The sequence below is a fragment of the Opisthocomus hoazin genome, chromosome 8, assembly GCF_030867145.1.
Source record: "Opisthocomus hoazin isolate bOpiHoa1 chromosome 8, bOpiHoa1.hap1, whole genome shotgun sequence".
NCBI classification, from domain to species: domain Eukaryota; kingdom Metazoa; phylum Chordata; class Aves; order Opisthocomiformes; family Opisthocomidae; genus Opisthocomus; species Opisthocomus hoazin.
The window spans coordinates 47300337-47320916 of NC_134421.1; the positions used below are offsets into that span (position 1 = coordinate 47300337).

General features: G+C 41.4%; 1 long non-coding RNA gene across 3 annotated transcripts in view; it reads right to left on the minus strand.

Moving 5' to 3' along the window:
- LOC142362278 (uncharacterized) overlaps positions 1 to 20580 on the minus strand; it is a 240819-nt gene that overhangs the window by 41865 nt on the left and 178374 nt on the right. The gene's annotated exons all lie outside the window — the stretch shown is intronic.

Sequence of the window (20580 nt, forward strand, 5' to 3'; positions counted from 1 at the left end):
TATAGGAGTTTCACCTGCGTAAGAAGTGCATATTTCTGCTTCAGAGACCACACAGAAACCCCATAAAATTGGTAGAGATGTTCCTGTAGAAGTTCATATGATGTTACACAAGAGCTTAGATTTCTAGAAGTTCCTAGGAAGATCTGAACCAAAATGGTTCAGAGGAAATTGAACCTTTTTGGTTTTCTATGGCCCCAAATCTCATAATGATGTAGGACTGAAAGGGAATGCCTACAGTAGAAATTTAAACATGCTGGGAGCATTCTCTGGCCTTAAGGTTAAATGGCGTGGTGTATCATCAGCACTTTTTTCCCCCAAAATAGGATGACCAAATCCAAACTGAGAATGGTCCCTGGTAAAAGCAATTACCTGGACTTTGCAGCAATTATCTGGGAGATTGTTGTTTGGCACAAACCGTGCCAAGGACTGTGCTAAAAATTAAACAGTGTGGACAACCACAGGCTATTACAAGCTTACACTCCAACAGTTTTATCTATTCAATAGGCATTACTGATGGAACAGCATGGGTCATCCAGTCCCACCTGTTGTAGTCACAGATAACTTTGTCAATGATATTTCACAGAATCACAGAATCACAGAATGTTAGGGGTTGGAAGGGACCTTTGTGGGTCATCTAGTCCAACCCTCCTGCCAAAGCAGGGTCACCTACAGTAGGCCGCAGAGGACCATGTCCAGGCAGGTCTTGAAAATCTCCAGAGAAGGAGAATCCACAGCCTCCCTGGGCAGCCTGTTCCAGTGCTCTTTCACCCTCAGAGGGACGAAGTTCTTCCTCATGTTCAGATGGAACTTCCTGTGCTTCACTTTGTGCCCATTGCCCCTTGTCCTGTCACTGGGCACCACTGAAAAGAGCTTGGCCCCATCCTCCTGACACCCACCCTTCAGATATTTGTAAGCATTTATAAGGTCCCCTCTCAGCCTTCTCTTCTTCAGGCTTAACAAGCCCAGCTCCCTCAGCCTGTCCTCGTAGGAGAGATGCTCCAGTCCCCTCACCATCCTTGTAGCCCTCCGCTGGACTCTCTCCAGTAGCTCTTCATCTTTCTTCAACTGGGGAGCCCAGAATTGAACAGAGTACTCCAGATGAGGCCTCACCAGGGCAGTGTAGAGGGGAAGGAGAACCTCCCGCGACCTGCTGGCCACACTCCTCCTAATGCACCCCGGAATGCCATTGGCCTTCTTGGCAACAAAGGCACACTGCTGGCTCATGGTTAACCTGTCGTCCACCAGGACACCCAGGTCCCTCTCCACAGAGCTGCTCTCCAGCAGGTCCACACCAAGCCTGTACTGATGCAAGGGGCTGTTCCTCCCCAGGTGCAGGACCCTGCACTTGCCCTTGTTGAACTTCATCAGGTTCCTCTCTGCCCAGCTCTCCAGCATGTCCAGGTCTCACTGAATGGCAGCACAGCTTTCTGGTGTATCCACCACACCTCCCAGTTTTGCGTCACCAGCAAACCTGCTGAGGGTGCACTCTAACTCTTCATCCAGGTTGTTGATATAGAAGTTGAAAAAGACTGGGCCGAGTACTGACCCCTGAGGGACACAACTAGTTACCGGCCTCCAACTAGACTCATTGCCGCTGATGACAACCCTCTGAGTTCTGCCTTTCAGCCAGTTCTCAATCCACCTCACTGACCATATTTATTTAAGAAGGAACCACAAATCTTCCAAAAGTTTTCCACTCTCCAAAATACTGCAAGCCACAGAAACATTCCTCAGATACCCCACAAAACTTTTTAATGTTCTGAACAGAAAATGCTCTTCATGTGTATGATTCATGTTACTCTAAAGGAGTTCCTTCAAACAGTAACATGATAAAAGTATCGGTTCCTTTCCATTGGGCGTAAGGAGGTATATCATAGCGTGATGACGGCAAGAACAGATGTCTCTTTGGCAGATGTCTGGAGCTTGGTTAGACAAATTTCATGTTGAAGTCTTAATACCATAAGCCTAACTTCTGTCTCTTCTATAATTGAGCTCTCTTCCATTATATCTTGTAGTATCTGCTATAGAGTTTAAAAGCACTATCTTAAATTTCAGTACAACACTTCGAAAGCTGAAGTTCCACAACAAAACACTTTACTATCAAAAATATAAATTTCAAGAATGTATCTAATATCATCCTCATTAACATATCAGTCTTTATTTCGACTTAGATTATATTTAGATAAAGAAAATAAGCTCTCTGAAGACATAGAATGGGTAAACTACTTTATGCATTAGACTCTAGTTAATGGAATCTTAAAGAAACTCAAGAAAACTCCCTAAACACTTAGATATTTCACTAAGTAAGGTACATTTTCTAAAGCTTAGCTTGCTCTTCTGAAACCCAGAACATTCTAAAAAAGACAGAGAGCTGTTTATTTGCAGGAACACATATTCCTCCTTTATATTGTTTTCCCATTTGGGTGAAGTGAAACTTCAGGAGATTAAATGCTCTGCTTTTTTCACGCCATCAGCATCAAGAATCTTTGAAGTTCCAGGATTTTTCAGTCTGTGGTCACCAGAAAGACCACGATATCATCCTTTAGACTCTGTTGGTTTGACTGAAATCGAGTTAATTTTCTTCACGCAGTTAGAAACTTTTCTTTCTTGTAGCTGGCATAGTCATTGTCTGGGTATAGTTCTACAGGGAGTGTAATTACTTACTGTTATCTTTCTTAGACACTATCACGGAAACCAAGGACTTCCAAGGCTTCCTATCTGCCAGATGTGAGGCAGCTAGGAAGGGGGGCATAGGTGGACAGACCTTGACTGACATCCAGGTTGAGCAATGAGAGCATTTCATACCATCAGCATCATGCTTTTCACATAATTGGATTTGGGTTTTCAGGCTTGTTAGAACAGTCTTTTCTGGGAGAACCATTCTGGGCATAATCATTCCAGTTCAGTTCTATTTGGTTAGTTTCGGTAGTTCTGCCTTTTGCCAATCTGCCATTCTGCAGCCAGCCTTTGGGCCTTGCTGCCTTGCTTGTCTCTTTGCTCTCTCTGTGGGATCAGCTGTTCTGAACCAGAGTGCTCTCTTCCCAGGACTGGCTGCTCTACATGGGCAGAGTTCACGAGGAATTGCATTTTTTTTTATATATCTTATTATTATTATTATTAGTAGTAGTATATTAGTATTAGAATATTAGTAATATTTTGTTACTCCTATTGAACTCTTTTTATCTCAACCCATGAGTTTGAGCTTTTGTCCATCTCTCCTCCCCATCCTCCTGAGGGAGAAGCGTAGGAGTGAGTGAGTGGCTGTTTAGTGTTTAGTTGTTAGCTGAGATTAAACCACAACAAGACCTGGAAGTATATTCTAAATTCACATATCTAGCAAACACTTTAAATAGATATAATGAACATCTGGCTTACATTTTTAATTCAAGTTGTATTGGGTTTTGATTTTGGTAGCAGGAGGGCTAAAGGGGTGGCTTTCTGTGAGAAGCTACTAGAAGCTTCCCCTACGTCCAATAAAGCCAGTGACAGCCAGCTCCAAGGCAGACCCGCTGCTGGCCAAAGTTGAACCTATCAGTGATGGTGGTAACACCTCTGTGACAACATATTTAAGAAGTGAAAAAAAATGCTGCACAGCAGCAGCCAGAGAAGAAGAGTGAGAAAGAAACAGCTCTGCAGACATCAAGGTCATTGAAGAAGGAGGGGGAGGAGGTGCTCCAGGCGACAGAGCCAAGATTCCGCTGTAGACTATGGTAAAGACCTTGGTGAGGCAGGCTGTCCCTGTGCAGCCCACAGAGGTCCACAGTGGAGCAGACATCCACCTGCAGCCTGGATCCCATGCCAGAGCAGATGCATGCCCGAAAGAGGCTGTGACCCTGTGGAGAGCCTGCACTGGAGCAGTCTGTTCCTGAAGGGCTGCACTCTGTGGAAAGGACCCATGCTGGAGGAACTTATGAAGAACTGCAGTGCAGGGGAAGTGCCCATGCTGGAGTTCGTGGAGGACTGTCTTATGTGGGAGGAACCCCATGCTGGAGCAGGAGTAGAGTGTGAGGAGGAAGGAGCGGCAGAGACGCGATGAACTGACCACAACCCCCATTTCCTGTCCCTGCACTACTCAGGATGGGGAAGTAGAGAAAATCAGGAGAGAAGTTGAGCCCAAGTAGAAGGGAGGTGTGGGGGAAGAGTGTTGTAAGATTTGGTTTTGTTTCTCATTACCTTACTCTGATTTAATCGGTAATAAATAATTAATTTCCCCAAGTCAAGTCTGTTTTGCCCGTGAGAGTAATTGCTTAGTGATCTCCCTGTCCTTATCTTGAACCACAAGCCTTTCATTGTAATTTTGTTCCCGTGTCCAGCAGAGGAGGGGGAGTGATAGAGCAGCTTGGTGGGCACCTAGCAGTTTGCCAAGGTCAACCCACCACACAAGTATATATCAAGTTTATGTAATTATTTTTAAAGTAATAATTTATTATATTTAATCAAATATAAAGTAGCATAGAAACTAAGCTTATGCAACTTGTCTACTTTTTTTTTAGACATTAGCATTTTCAAGAAAAATATGTAATATTTTTTCCTACTTAAAATATACAATTTTTTTCTATAGTTCCTTTTAGCAGGATTAGAAATTTCTTGAAAGAAAACAGTCTACATTTAAGTCTTCTGTAAGAAGAGAACAAATACTAGCTCTATATCTTTGAATACATCTGTTCCATTCTCTCTGAATGTTCTGTTGAGTAAAGCACTTTGGATGCAAGGTAAAATGCACAGGCCTTAACTGCCTAATGATGACCCTTACCAAACTGACTTCAATACTATGACTAATACAGAATCAACATACTTCTTCTTCAGCTTTTAAAGGAGCACTTTTTCCTTGAAGCTATAAATTATTTGAAGGATAAACTAAACTTTGCTAGGTATCTGGAAGAAATCTCTTTAAATACTAATACAATGCCCCAAAACATCATGTTTTTTTTGTAACTTGCATCCTATTTTCTAGTGTTTGACATTGTCCACTGACGAAAACAGAAAGTAGAATACATGAAACAGAGAGGATAGGGCAAAATTTATTGTGTTCATAAAAATTAAGGCATGAACCTATGTTGGGGAGTTTTTCCATAATGAGGAAACTTGTTGCTAATGCTGCACTAAGTCTGATACAGCCGCTTCACATTTTTTTCTTTCCAGGAGTTATCAGTCACACTTAATCTGAATGCCAGCTGTATGGCTTCACAAGAAGTAAGTTGGATTTCCAAAACAGAAGACAGTATACCTAGTTCAGCCTAAGTAATTATTTTTTCCCTGGCAAAATGAAGCATTAACTTTTGTAGCAACTTTCTATATCTCCTTCCCAAATAAAATATTCTGATTTTCTACTCTTTGCTAATATCGTGATGTTATATTACGTATATCTAATACTCTGCATGGTTCTGTGATATAAAGCATTTATCAGCTTCAGAATTTGAATCGACATATACCATTCTCTCCAGAATTATGTTTCTCCGACACTCTTTGTGGTTTTCTGAAACTCATATTTTGCCTTGAAGGAGAACAGCACAGTCAACATTGGATCTTAAAAAAAAAAATAATTGTGACAGTAGAGTTCAATAAATGTAGTGAATTACAATACAGTAACTCTCTAATTACTGCCTGACAGCACCAAATTGATGGGATAATAATGACTTCACTGACATTTTTAGGTATATTTATAAAATTATGTCACGTAAACTTTTTATTTTCAGCTAAAATATTTTATTCCTGTCTGGTGTTCTTCTTAGTTTGGAGAACAAGTATGAAATATAACAAGATTGTCTCTTCTGCTTGACATTTGAACTACTTTATTCTCTATATTTTAAATCCACACACTCAACCTACATAGTTTCTTAAATTTCTTCTGCTCTTACTTTTCAAATTTTAGTATAGCACCCATTTCATCATCACTCTGCAAGAGGTGTCTGTTTCATTTTGCATCCCATGTGTGGCTTGGGGTATGCAAGGTACCTTTCACTTAGCACAGAGATGATCAAAATGGCCTGTTTCTCCTTCTTCAGACTTCCCTTGCACTGGAATAATTATCACAAATAATCCCAAGATTACATATATTTGTGCTTAAGCACAACGTCAAAAACGTAGAACTTGAACGTATGGGTCTTAATTAAGAATCACACTAGGAAAACAATCTCCTCATGCTCTGTTTGTAGTATGCTGGCAACTGAGGGTGCAGCAAGACAAGATCAGAAGGACTCTGGGATCTCTTCTCACTGAAAATGGAGGAAGTTTATGGCAACTTCTCTTTGATCATGGGCACATTAAGTCTGAAGTTAGGTGAGGCTAAGCTAGACCAGAGTGTGTAGGACATCTTCCTGTATCTGACCCTCTTCTTCACTCAACAATGGTCTATCGCCTTAGGTTTTAAGTCCTTTGCAAGAGGTACTGAACATTAAAGGACTGGACCTTTTGAGGCTCCTAGGCATTTTTGCATTGTAAAGTATTACTTGCAGAGTAAGAAGTTTCTATGGGAAGAACCATGATGCAAGAAGAAATGATCAAGAGACGTAGGTGCAGAAAGTCAATTGGGGTGATGTTCGATAACTAGCACCTTCTGTAAAGCCCATTCTAAAATAATCTAATGTTCTAATTTCCTCACTGAATCATTATTTTATGGTCTCTCATAATAACAGCTGCAGTAATTATAATAACAGTTATTATTGTTTATCATAATTTAAACCCTACATCTTTAGGCAATTTATTCTGGCCCTTTTTCTGATATCCTATCAATGGTAAATGCACATCCTTAAAACTTTACTTTACAATCACATGTTGTTTGTATCAACTTACTTAAATCTCATTTTGCAAAGTCTTTCAAGTATTAGAAGCATCCCTCAGAAATGCATTTAAATCCTCTCATTTTCATTCAAATGATGTTTTCCTTTCACTTTTAAATTCTTCCTTTTTTAAAAGTAAGGTTTATATGACCCACGTCACTTGACAGGAGAGAAAAAAATAAGACTGATATGAATTAAAAAGAAGTAGGTGGTGATGTAGATTTGAAAACTGTTGTGACTGTACGTGTAATTTACATTCACAATTGAGTTTTCTGATGAATTATTTCTGATAGGTTGTGATTTTGCTTTTTGACTTTTCATTTAGAAATATAATACATTTCTATTCATGTACAGATTTGTTTATTCTATTTGGAAAGAAGTGAATTAATTCTCTCTGGCATATGTTGCACGTTTGCCCCTTATGCAACAGACCTCCTTTTAAAGTTTGAATTAGCATTCTGCCTAGACAAGGTCTGAAAATTGTTCCAGCTTTATTGACAAGCAGAAGAAGAAACATAAAATTCAACATGATCATTTGAAACCTAGATGACATCTCAGTATCACAAGGATTGCAGTATTGGCAAACAAAGTTTAAGTGAAGGTTTGTTATAAAAATTACCTTTAGAATAGACAGAAATTTTAAGAATACTGATGCCAATATTGTAAAAGCTGCTGTGAAAGGAATGTGAAATGTAAGTGTTTATCTGTTTCAGCATTACAGAATCACAGAATTACAGAATCACAGAATCACAGAATCACAGAATCACAGAATGGTAGGGGTTGGAAGGGACCTCTGTGGGTCATCTAGTCCAACCCTCCTGCCAAAGCAGGGTCACCTACAGTAGGCCGCAGAGGACCTTGTCCAGGTGGGTCTTGAATATCTCCAGTGAAGGAGACTCCACAACCTCCCTGGGCAGCCTGTTCCAGTGCTCCGTCACCCTCAGAGGGAAGAAATTCTTTCTCATGTTCAGATGGAACTTCCTGTGCTTCAGTTTGTGCCCATTGCCCCTTGTCCTGTTGCTGGGCACTACTGAAAAGAGCTTGGCCCCATCCTCCTGACACCCACCCTTTAGATATTTGTAAGTATATATTAGGTCCCCTCGCAGCCTTCTCTTCTTCAGGCTGAACAAGCCCAGCTCCCTCAGCCTGTCCTTGTAGGAGTGTCTTGGTTTCGGCTGCCGCCGGCAACAAAAGCACCACGTGGCAGCCGCCCCTCCCCCCGCCGGCATGCGGAGGAGAATGAAAAGAACCAGGCAGAAACTGGTGGGTCAGCATAAGGGCAGTTTAACAGAAACAGCAAACAGAGGGAAAACAGGAACAACAACCATACAGATAAGGAGAAAAACACGACAAAAACAGACCCGCTCTCTCAGACCGCACCGGCGCCACACGCTCCCGAGCCGCGAGTCAGTTCCCGCCGTGCCGCCCCCCCCACCGGAACCCCGCGTGACATCACATGGTATGGCATACCGGGCTCTGTTTGGCCAGGTGGGGTCAGTCCCCACCCCCCGGCTGTGCCCCTTCCTGGAGTCCGGTGAAAATTAACCCTGTCCTGGCCAAACCCAGGACAAGGAGAGATGCTCCAGTCCCCTCACCATCCTTGTAGCCCTCTCAGATGAAGTAGCTCCTCATCTTTCTTGAACTGGGGAGCCCAGAACTGGACAGAGTACTCCAGATGAGGCCTCACCAGGGCAGTGTAGAGGCGAAGGAGAACCTCCCGCGACCTGCTGGCCACACTCCTCTTGATGCACCCCGGAATGCCATTGGCCTTCTTGGCAACAAGGGCACACTGCTGGCTCATGGTTAACCTGTTGTCCACCAGGACACCCAGGTCCGTCTCCGCAGAGCTGCTCTCCAGCAGGTTCACCCCAAGCCTGTACTGATGCATGGGGTTGTTCCTCCCCAGGTGCAGGACCCTGTCCTTGCTTTTGTTGAACCTCATCAGGTACCTCTACTCAGCTCTCCAGCCTATCCAGGTCACGCTGAATGGCAGCACAGCCTTCTGGTGTATCTACCACACCTCCCAGTTTGGTGTCATCAGCAAACTTGCTGAGGGTACATTCTAAGTCTTCATCCAGGTCGTTGATGAAGAAGTTAAACAAGGCTGGGCCCAGTACTGACCCCTGAGGGACACCACTTGTTACCAGCCTCCAACTAGACTCAGCGCCGCTGATGACAACCCTCTGAGTTCTGCCATTCAGCCAGTTCTCAATCCACTTCACCGACCACTCATCCAGCCCATACTTCCTGAGCTTCCATAGGAGGATATCATGGGAGACTGTGTTGAAAGCCTTGCTGACGTCTAGGTAGACAACATCCACGGCTCTCCCTTCGTCTACCCAGCCAGTCATGTCATCGTAGAAAGCTATCAGATTGGTCAGGCATGATTTCCCCTTGGTGAATCCATGCTGACTACTCCTGATAACCTTCTTTTCCTCCACTTGCTTGTTGATGACCTGCAGGATAAGCTGCTCCGTCAGCTTTCCCGGGATGGAGGTGAGGCTGACCGGCCTGTAGTTCCATGGGTCCTCCTTCTTGCTCTTTTTGAAGATTGGAGTGACACTGGCTTTTCTCCAGTCCTCGGGCACCTCTCCTGTCCTCCAGGACCTTTCAAAGATGATGGAAAGTGGCTCAACAATGACATTCCACCAGCTCCCTCAGCACTCGTGGGTGCATTCCATCAGGGCCCATGGATTTGTGGACGTCCAGATTGCTTAAGTGATCCCTCACACAGTCCTCCTCGACCAAGGTAAAGTCATCCTCACTGTAGGCTTCTTCTCTTACCTCCGGCACCTGGGATTCCTGAGGCCCTGCCTTGGTACTGAGGACTGAAGCAAAGAAGGCATTCAGTAGCTCTGCCTTCTCTGCATCCTCCGTCACCAGGACACCCGCCTCATTCAGCAGTGGCCCCACATTGTCCCTAGCCTTCCTTTTGCTGCTGATGTAGTTATTAGAAAAGTCCTCCAGAAATGTGAGCTGATTCTGATATTTTGGGTCATTAATCTCATATAATATAAAGAGTCCCACTATGGCAAAAGCAGAGGTATGGACAGGATTGAAGATCATGTCTATTTTGAGGAACCAGACTTTTTAGTTCCCCTGTCTGGATACACACAACAGAACTCTGTAGTGCAACAAATCCGGGAATTGTATCACTCCCTCTTTCTCAAGCCTCATGCTCTTATCTCAGCTGGAACAAAATCCATATACAAGGGTCAGAAGGGGCTCCAGAAGTTCCTCAGCCTTGCTGCTTGAGGCACTAGGACCGTGGAGTGCTCTCTGGCACACTTTAAGCCATGCTATAAATCATATAGTTGAGCCTGTCTGGAGACTAAACCTTTACTCTGCTGAACAGCTAGCATTAGAAGATGCCTCTTATAAGACACTAGAAGTCCATCTGCCCTCCTAGAGCAGAATTAGGTTAGAAGTGAAATACAATATTCCCAATTTCTTAGGCAGTATAGCTTGCAAGTATAGCACAATATATTCATGGTCTGAACTCAAACATCAGTAGGTCAGAATCACCTGGGAGTTATGTATCTATACATATATACATATATACATGAAAATCACTAACTTAGTTTCATGGTACTTTCCCTTGAAGTGGACCCATCTCTCCTTTTTCTTTCATCTGTATTTTTATTTAGATTAGTTATTTGTAATTCTGTATTTCAAAGCTGCAATTTAGAGTTTTACTGTGTCTGCATTATTAATTTAATACAGAGTTAATTATAAAGACAATGTAAAAAGGCTCTTGAATTTCCAAAGAGGGTTTTCTGCTTGTTAACTATATCTGAAATGAGACTGATGAAATGTAGGGTTTTTTTTAAGCACTGTGAGTTGTGCAATTTAATGTGGAAATCTAAGCTTAATTAAACTTGAAAAAAAAACCCTAAAATTAACTGGAATTAGTAATGAATTTTATTGTAATGGAACTTTTTGCCCATCACCTGAGTGAATGTACAGATTTTTTTAAAAAGTGATTCCCCTGATGAAATTTTGATAGATGTCTGAGAAGCTGAGAGTAATTTCTTGGAAATCTGGATCTGTCTTCAACAGTTTACACTACTAAGTATGAATGACAATTGTCTGCCTCAAAATGCATTGCTCACTAAAGAGTTTTCCACGTGGCAATTCAGTGAGTGAATCTTAGTGTTTCACTAATGTCATATGCGTTTTCAAATCTCTAAAGATTAAATTCCGGAAGTTAAACTTAGGCTTCTAGAAAGTGCATACTTAAGGAAAATTTTTTTACAAGATTTTTCATGCCTACAGAGTCTATTTGGAAACAATGGCTGCTAGTAATTGCACTCAATAATTAATAATAATAAATTCACATGCACACACATAAAAAAGCCTTCCTTACATGAGTCATTAGTGACAGAAGTATCATGTCTGCTGCCTATTCACAGTTTGAGAGCATATTTAATGTTCCATTGTGGGAGAAATGTGTAATCTCTGATTCAAATGCTCTCGGGTCCAGGGTTTCAGCTTGTTGTCGGTGCTGTGTTATTTCACTGTGCAGTAGAACACCAACACACTGATTCAACCCGCAATTTATACACATTTGAGACTAGCAGAGGATAAAAATTAATTTCATTGGTGTCATAGAATCTCAGTTATGTTTGGAAAGTTTCCGAGAACAAAACTCTTGAAATATGTTTGCTTCATGCTAAGAACAAAACTTATTTCCTTTCTTCCCTTGCTTCTAATGGGACTAACTGCAGCTTTGAAAAGATGGAATTCCATGCACATATAGTAAACAGAGAACAGCTGGACTAAATGATATCAGCTGGATCTGCACTGGATGAAAAACATGGATAAATCTTGTCATCGCATTAAAACAGCTACTTTATAACTATATACAGACTTCATGTCTGACAAAAAGAATGTGGCAAATCTTTTGGTGGCTTGTTTTCTGTTCTTTTCCTAACTTGGAATAATTAATGGTCTTATTTTTCTTGCTCTATAATATGCAAGAAGACTGTGATAGCCTGACTGAACTGAGTGCTTAAAAGTCAACATGGGTTTCTCAGCATTTCCAAAAATCAGGTTACAGTAGGTGTCTATTATATAGGAAACAGTGGTTAGCTTCAGTCCTTTGCATCTGAAAATGTTGACCTCATTTCTTTATTCCTGTTCCTCCATCTCCATCAACTGAGTTTGAACAATCTCTCTGAATTACTGAGGTGTTACTTGTCGTAGTATTCATATTTACTTTGAGCATCTTAGGACTACTGTTGTTGTTAGAAGTCTGCAAAATATAAAGCGTTACATTGGGAAAGCACTAAGACAGGTTTTAGCTGAAAAGATGTCCAAAATAATAATCATCTTCTTTTTAAATTAGAGTGTTGCTTGATTTTACTTCTATGAAAGCATTTTTATTGCTTCTTGACATAAAGCTGAGTCCAAACCTGCAATATGAAGGCCAAGAGAGATTTAGCAGTGAACCAAGCAGAGTTAGATTCTTGAAACAGAATTTTGATACTTAGCCTGCTATAGACAACATTAATTGTGCAAAGAGGTTTATTGAGTTCAAAGGGATGACTCATGAGATATATTAACCTATACATCACACTATATCATCTTCACTATAAAATGGAATGAAGATGAAGTTGTCTGTTTAGCTGCTAATTTTCGCAGAACTGGCACTTCATTATTTGCCGCCACAACCAGTTCAACAAAAACACTGTGCATTTTACATGATTCAGAAATGCACTCTTTTTTTAGTTTTTTCCCCCTTAATTCACCAGCATGTCTAATTTTGCTTGCTTGAACAGTTCCTTGTTATACAGTGATTTGAATAAAATTTTAAGAACTGTCATCCAGGAACACTAATTTTTAAATGTTTTTTCCCCCATGTTGTTATTTTTCTGGAGATATTTTTCTTTGTCTTGATAAATTGCTAAAATTTCAAAGATTGCTGGAAGTTCTTGTCCTCCCAGAAACTGAAGATTATTCCAAATAAAATTCTTGCTATTATTTTCTTGCTATTATTTTCTTCCTAAATCGCATATCATCTTGTGCATTCTTTCCAGAGGAAATCAAAGGTTTTCATTTATCCTAGAAATCACTATTCTATTCTAGCAGAACCACACTTCCCAATGTAAATAGTGACTCCTATTCAGTGATGATGGTTTGGTTTAGCCTGGATAAATGCCAGGTGCTCACCAAAGCTGCTCTATCACTCCTCCTCCTCAACTGGACAGGGGAGAGGAAATATGATGAAAAGCTTGAGGGTCGAGATAAGGACAGGGAGAGATCACTCACCAATTACCACCACAGACAAAACAGCCTGAACTTGGGGAGAAAAAAAAGTTTAATTTATCACCAATCAAATCAGGGTAGGATAATGAGTAATAAAAACAAATCTTAAATACAGCTTTCCACCACCCCTCTCTTCTTCCCGGGATTAACTTCACTCCCTTTTTTCTACCTCCTCCCCTCAAGTGGTGAAGGGGGATGAGGAATGTCTCTGTTGTCTCTGCCACTCCTTCTTCCTCAGGGGGAGGACTCCTTACACTCTTCCCCTGCTCCACCATGAGGTCCCTCTTGCCGGAGGCAGAGCTGCATGAACTTCTCCAAAGTGAGTCCTTCCCACAGGCTGCAGCTCTTCACGAATTACTCCAGCATGGATCCTTCTAACGGAGTGCAGCCCTTCAGGAACAGGCTGCTCCAACTTGGGTCCCCCACGGGGTCCCAAGTCCTGCCAGCAAACCTGCTCCAGCATGGGCTCCTCTCTCCACAGGTCCGCAGGTCCTGGTAGGAGCCTGCTCCAGTGCAGGCTCCACACGGAGTCACAGCCTCCTTCAGGCATCCACCTGCTCTGGCGTGGGGTCCCTTCCACAGGGTGCATGTGGATATCTGTTCCACCATGGACCTCCATGGACTGCAGAGGGACAGCCTGCCTCACCATGGTCTTCATCATGGGCTGCAGGGGAAAAAATCTCTGCTTTGGTGCCTGGAGCACCTCCTCCCCCTCCTTCTTCACTGACCTTGGTGCCTGCAGGGTTGTTTCTCTCACATGTTCTCACTCCTCCCTCTCAACTGCCATGTCACCCACCACAGGTTTTTCCCCTTCTTAAATATGTTACCACAGAGGAGCGACTACCGTTGCTGATTGGCTTGGCCTTGGCCAGCGGTGGGTCCATCTTAGAGCTGGCTGGCATTGGCTCTGTCAGACATGGGGGAAGCTTCTCGCTGCTTCTCACAGAAGCCACCCTTATAGCCCCCCCACTACCCAAACCTTGCCACACAAACCCACAACAATGATAATTGTTATTATTGCTGGTTTGATTCGATAAAACAGGATGCAAATTCATATTTGCTCTAAGAAACGGAGTTTATCATTAGGAATGACTGAAATAGTGTAGTACAAGTTATCACAATAACAATTCTTATCTGTTGTAAGAAAGGGAGTTGATAATAAAGAATAATGTAAGTGCTCTAGTCCAACAGTTAGTTATTGCAGTTACAACCCAAATTAAATTTTTGGCAGAACTGAGCCAACTTAAAATCTTTTTTTAATAATTATCTTTTTTCACAATCTGTTTTTTACAGTACAATTTTACAGATGAGATGCGGGCTACGGCAACATTAGCCATTGTCTTAGGGTACCTTTGGCAATTTGCGAACTTTGGTGTATTACAGCAGATGCAGGAATGACTGTTGTATTTATGTTTTTCCATTTAGCTGCACCTAACTTCCTTATGCTTATATTTTCAAGGACATTCTTCAGGTCTGATCTAGGTTTACAAATGTTCTTTTTTTTATTCCAACATGTAGATTTCAGAGAAGGTGAAGAAACATAAGGAAAAGGGGGAAAAAAACCCAAAGCAACAACAATAAAAAACAAACTCTGAAAGGCAAACTATTTATGTTATTAAAAAATCGTAAATTTTAGAAGACTTCTTTTCATTTTTCATAGAGCTGTCAGTAAAGAATGAAATCAATCAGTGAAGTGGCCTTTGTTGACAAAGATTTCCCAATCGTTGTTAGCAAAACTAGCTGTACATTGGAGGTCCATATAATGAAAGTACAAGCAGTTGGCAATATTTGCTGGGAGACTGGAAACTCTGAAAATATCTCCCCGTGCGATTCATGTCTATTTCAGTTCTCATCCACGTGACAAATCCACAAGAAGCAGGGTAAATACTCCAATTTTTTCTCATCCTATACGCTCCTTTGTAATACACAAGCAGTAAGGCTCTACAACCTGCTTAAAACCTAATAAATTATGTGCCCATCTAGCTTCAAACTTCCTGTTAATGGATGCTATGGAATTGAAAAGTAGGTAGAATTAAGGATAAGATTCATTTCAAAATATGATGTTTACATTTACGCTATAAACTTAACCTAGGCTTCCATCATAATCGCTAGAGATCAAGATAATACCACTAGTGGAGCCAAGAGCGTGATTCAGAACGAAAAGCAGTTGTCCATTACATGATTCAGTTGGTTAAACTTATGTATTTATTGCCATTTGAGATTCTTCGAAACATCTTCCCTGGTCTCCAGCTTTTGATGTGGGAAAGCACGATTCTTCTGCAGGTCATGGGCTGTATCTTCTAGTCCTGTGGAGAAGTCTCAGGTATCCTAAGACTTCTCCAGTGACACTAGATTCCCATTTAGGTACCTGAATCCTCCCTTTGTTGACTGTAACAGGAAAGGTAGCTACTTGACATACACATACAGACACCCAAACTTAGGTTATTTAATATTGATTACTTAATCTCCCATCCTAGACATCCCAGACAGTAAGCAACTCCAAAACCTTTTTATGAGGCAGACAGAAGAGTCAACCTCACTGCCTGACAGAATTATAGAGCTGATCCTCACAGAAGCTATTTCATAGTAGATGAAGGTAAAAAAGGGTCACTGGGTATAGCCAGCATTGATTTCTCGAGGGCAAGTTATGGTTTCCATATGCTCTTCCACACAGTCCTGGTAGACAAACTGAAGAGATTTGATGGGTGAACTAGAACCTGGGTGAAAGAACTGGCTGGACAGGCAGACTCCAAGGGTATTGGTCAATGAGTCAAAGTGTACTTAGTGATCAGTTATAAATCATGTTCCTCAGGACCAGATAAAGGGGCTGATACTGTTTAACAACTTTGACAGTAACCTCGATGATGATTCATACTTATCAGGTCCTTGGATGACTTCAAATTGGGGGTCATGGTTGATATGCTGGAGAGCTGGGCCGTGCTTGTTAAGGAACCTCCACAAGCTGCAAAAACGGGCTAAGAAGAATCTCATAAAATTTAATAAACAGAAACACAAAGTTTGGTACTTGGGATGCAACAAGACCAGCATCAATCCAGGCTGGGTAGTATGTCTTTGGGAAAGGACCTGGGATCCTGCAGGACAACAAGATACCTTTCCACCAATGAAGACTAAATGCCTGCTGGGCTGTATTAGCAAGGGGAGGAATCTAATTTCACTCTTTCGTTACCTAGAGGGAGTTATAGAGAAGTCAAAGCCAGATTTCTCTCTTGGATGTGTGCAGCAAAATATCAAGAGCTAGTAGCCACAGTCAGCAGGAATCAAAATTGTCATTATTATTCACTGTGACAGGGGCCAAGCACTGGAAGGGGCTGCACAGAGAGGCAGTGGAATCTCTCTCCCTGGTGTTTTCTGAAATTCGACTGGTGAAGACCCTGGGCTGTCCTGCTTTCCCAATTCCTGTTTCCCAATTACAATAAACATGAAAACAACAGACAAACCTTTTCACCAAAAAAACACTCACCAAAAACATTTTATGTTGTTCTTTCCCCTCTCCCTTCCGATATATTTTTACCTGTTTCAAAGCTGAATCCCTTTACCTGCTCTCCAGTGATGAGGTTGTCTCATGCATTCACAAGTCCTGGTTAGGCAGCAAATGCCAATTTTCAGAAAGCCCTCCGCAAGCACAAATGCAGCCCCTGACTTACAGAATTGCCACTGAAGAACCAGGAGGAAACAAGAAGAGAATCTTTAATCAAAAAGATAACCTACTCACAAAAAAAAAAAGTGTAAATTGATTTCCAAACCTCCTCAAAATATTTCTCTGTGGAAAAGAAAGAGAATGATGTTTTAATATTTTCTTCAAACTTCTAAAAAATGTCAGACAACAGATTTATTTTCTTCATGTCTTTTTTATTTTATTTTCTTCCTTTTTGGAGTGGAGAGATTCAATCTACAGAAGAGTGCAAGCAAATGAATAGTGAGACATATCTGTAATACCACCAAGCTAACACTAAAACATGCTTCTGAGTGTTTTCAAGACAACAGTTTTGCTTTGTTTTATTGTATTATGACATTAGTATTCAGCCCACATTGGAAGAAAGCAGAAAGGGCCATGTTACAGTTTTCAATGTGTTTGTTGGTAAATTGAAGCATAAGCTGACATCCTGCAGTAGAATCGAGGATTGTAAGCAGCACAGTTCATAAAGCTGCTTTTCTCAGGTTTCACCACGTTAGAATACAAATACTTGAAGCATATTTTACTCAACAGGACATTCTACTCTAGTTTTGCCTTCAAGAAAAAGACAACTTTACCTAATTTTATTTTCTATTTTAAGTATTACATTAATATTGGAGTGAGGAGTGATTTCACAGCCACAGCACTCAGTGAAGAAGAACTTAAACAGATGCACACAGTGTGCTAGAAATATCATACGTCAGAGAGTTACAGTTGAAATAAGAGAATAAATAAGTCCAGCATAGCCATTAAGTATGGTTGGATGTAAGAGGTGGAAGCTCAGATACTGCTTCTTACAGATTTAGGTTGGGGATTTGAACTTGAGTGTTTCTGGATAATTGTCCTAATCACCTGATTACTTTTGGACCCTTTTTCCCTTTCCTTCCTATTTAGATATTTGTCATATTTTCCATCAGATAAAAGTTGAAGACTTTATCAGTTCTAAAGTTTAATGACAGACCTTCTGTCCCTGAATATAACACTTGTATTTTGTGCTAGGGAAGTTTTTGTCTCTTGCAGATTGTGGTTGAAATATAGTTCAGATATCTTTGTCAATCAATCTCTTTTATTTGTCGGTTCTCATACTGAAGTCAGAATTGGTATTCTCTTTGGTAGACGTATACCTAATTTCTGACCTCAGCACAAGGCACTGACTATGAGTTAATTACCTCATCATCACGATGTTAATATAGCACCAGTTCCCCTCCCCCCCCACCACCGTGTGCTGAGGTAAACCACAGAGATCAGCAAGTAATATGGCACTACATTACAGTGGCTTCAAACTCTCCAGATCTTGAAGCTCCAAGTTTGTCAGAAACACTCTAGCTTTTGGATCGCAATGTTCACTTCCACTGGCCTAAGATCAGTGCAGGGGATGCTGTATGAGTCTGCTTGAGGCTTACAAGTGGTTTGGCTGCAGTTCCCATGCCAAAGTAGTGCCCGACTCCTGGCAGCAGGGCTGTGGTGGAAAGCAGATCATTGGGCAGTTCAAGTCTTGAGCAATGAGACTTACTGAGAATGATCTTGCCAGTTTTAAAAACTCACTCATACACCCAACTAAACTGTGTTGGGCGACTGGGAAATGAAAGGGGTCCCTGTCTTCTCCTACTTGCAACCTGTCCCCTGAACACTCCCTCCCTTATGAATAGTTTATGAAGTCTTTGGTATGTACCTTTGGTCTCTTGTAAGATATGACTCTGTGCTCCATGGTGTGGGGAAGACTGTTCACTACCTTAGTAAACTGTTAAACTATTTCTCAGGAACACTTTTCCTTGTCTGCTGGTATATACTTTGCTGTTTGTCATTCCATTATGGCCTTGGCATTGAAATTAACCTTTAGAATTAAATTTTATTATTTTTTAATTTAATTTTTTATCTAAAATTCAAAATTGAACTGCAGCTGAGTACCTTCTTTCTGATTCAGAATATTTCAGGGTTATATACACCAGAACAGAAAAAGGTATCTGTAACATATGGGTAAAAAATTAAGTTTGTTTGATGATTCAGGAAAAACAGAAAAAATGAAATATGCCATTCGAGTTGTAGTTAGGTCAAAGGAAAAAAAACAAACCAATCCGAAACTGCTCAGAAAATGATGAGAGCTTCAGTGGTCATTGTCACAGTTATAGTTATTCTGAGCATCTGAAGTGATTCATGTCTGAGCCTGTCTTCTTCTTAACACACGTTTAGATTTTTTTTTAAATTTTGAAGATGATTTAATTTTTGGGGCGATTAAAATTTATTGAGTAACACCACATGTCTTAGAATACTACTAGGGAAATATTTGCTTTTCAATACTCACTGGCTTGAAATGGGGAATTTCTGAAGTTCTGCATTGCATTCTGTGTTTGTAGAAAGGATCGTATTATCAGTCTGGCATGTAGACAAAAGTCAATGAGCTACTGATACAACAAACTTGCTGCTAGACCAAGAAAGGCTAGTGTTTTTGTTTCTGATGTTATCAAGATTGTTTATTTCAGATAGTTCTTTAGAACAATATTTTTAGGGATAATTAAAAAGGTTTTTAAGGCATCTTGTAGCTAGTTTGCTTGGTACTCATAGTACTTTTTATCCTGCTGTCCTGGGTTTGGCCAGGACAGGGTTAATTTTCACCGGACTCCAGGAAGGGGCACAGCCGGGGGATGGGGGCTGACCCCACCTGGCCAAACAGAGCCCGGTATTCCATACTGTGTGACGTCACGCTGGGTTCCGGGGGGGGGGGGGGGGGCACGGCGGGAACTCACTCGCGGCTCAGGAGCGCGTGGCGCCGGTCCTGTTCGGGAGAGCGGCTGTCTGGGTCGTGCGGCTCATTGTTGTGTTTTCTCCTTATTTGTACCGTTGTTGTTACTGTTCCCTTTGTTTGCTGTTCTGTTAAACTGCCCTTATCCTGACCCACCATTTTCTGCCTCTTTCTTTTCATTCTCCTCCGCACCGTGGCGGGGGGAGGGGCGGCTGCCACGTGGCGCTTTTGTTGCCGGCGGCAGCCGAAACCAAAACACCTGCTGATGAGTCCTTGCACATTATGCCTTATATTGGCATTTTACATAGAGAAAATTTTAAATTCTAATTTCTTTGTTGGGATTTCTGTCTGGATATTTTTCTATTGTAGCTTCTCAGAGATCTATTCAAATTCTCTAGCTTCTATATTGAAATATCGAATATGTCAGGGGTAAACTGACAACATAGTTAGTGATCTTCAATTCAGCTCGTGAATAAACGTATGTACTTAACTTTCACTTTATTATCTTTACCCCAAAGGATGACCAGTTCAGCAATCTCCCACCACTATGGACATTTGACTTTCCACCAATAAAATGTCCTGTGTGCTTGTATTTGTGCCGTTCTGCATCTATTTCACACCCAGAGTCCTGAAGGCACCTGAAGGCAAATCGGGAGTAAAATTAAGCCCTGGAAGAAGGAAGGGGTGGGGGAACAATTTTTTTTGAGATTTGGTTTTATTTCTTATTACCCTACTCTGATTGGTAATAAATTAAATTTTTTCCTCAAGTGAAGTCTGTTTTTCCCACGATGGTAATTGATGAGTGATCTCTCCCTGTCCTCATCTCAGCTTATGAATCTTTCACCATATTTTCTCTCCCCTGTCCAGTTGAGGAGGGGAAGTCATATAACAGCTTTGGTGGACACCTGGCATCCAGCCAGTGTCAACCTGCCACACCAGGGCAGGCAAATACTGTGATTCAGTAGTGATTATGCATCCATGTGAAACAGTTAAATTAAATTCCATGCTCCAAGTAAATATTTAAATTAATGTACATGGTGGAACATGTTCAGGGCAAGAGAATGAGAAATGCTGCAGTTTTGTAGGAGACTGGAGGGCTA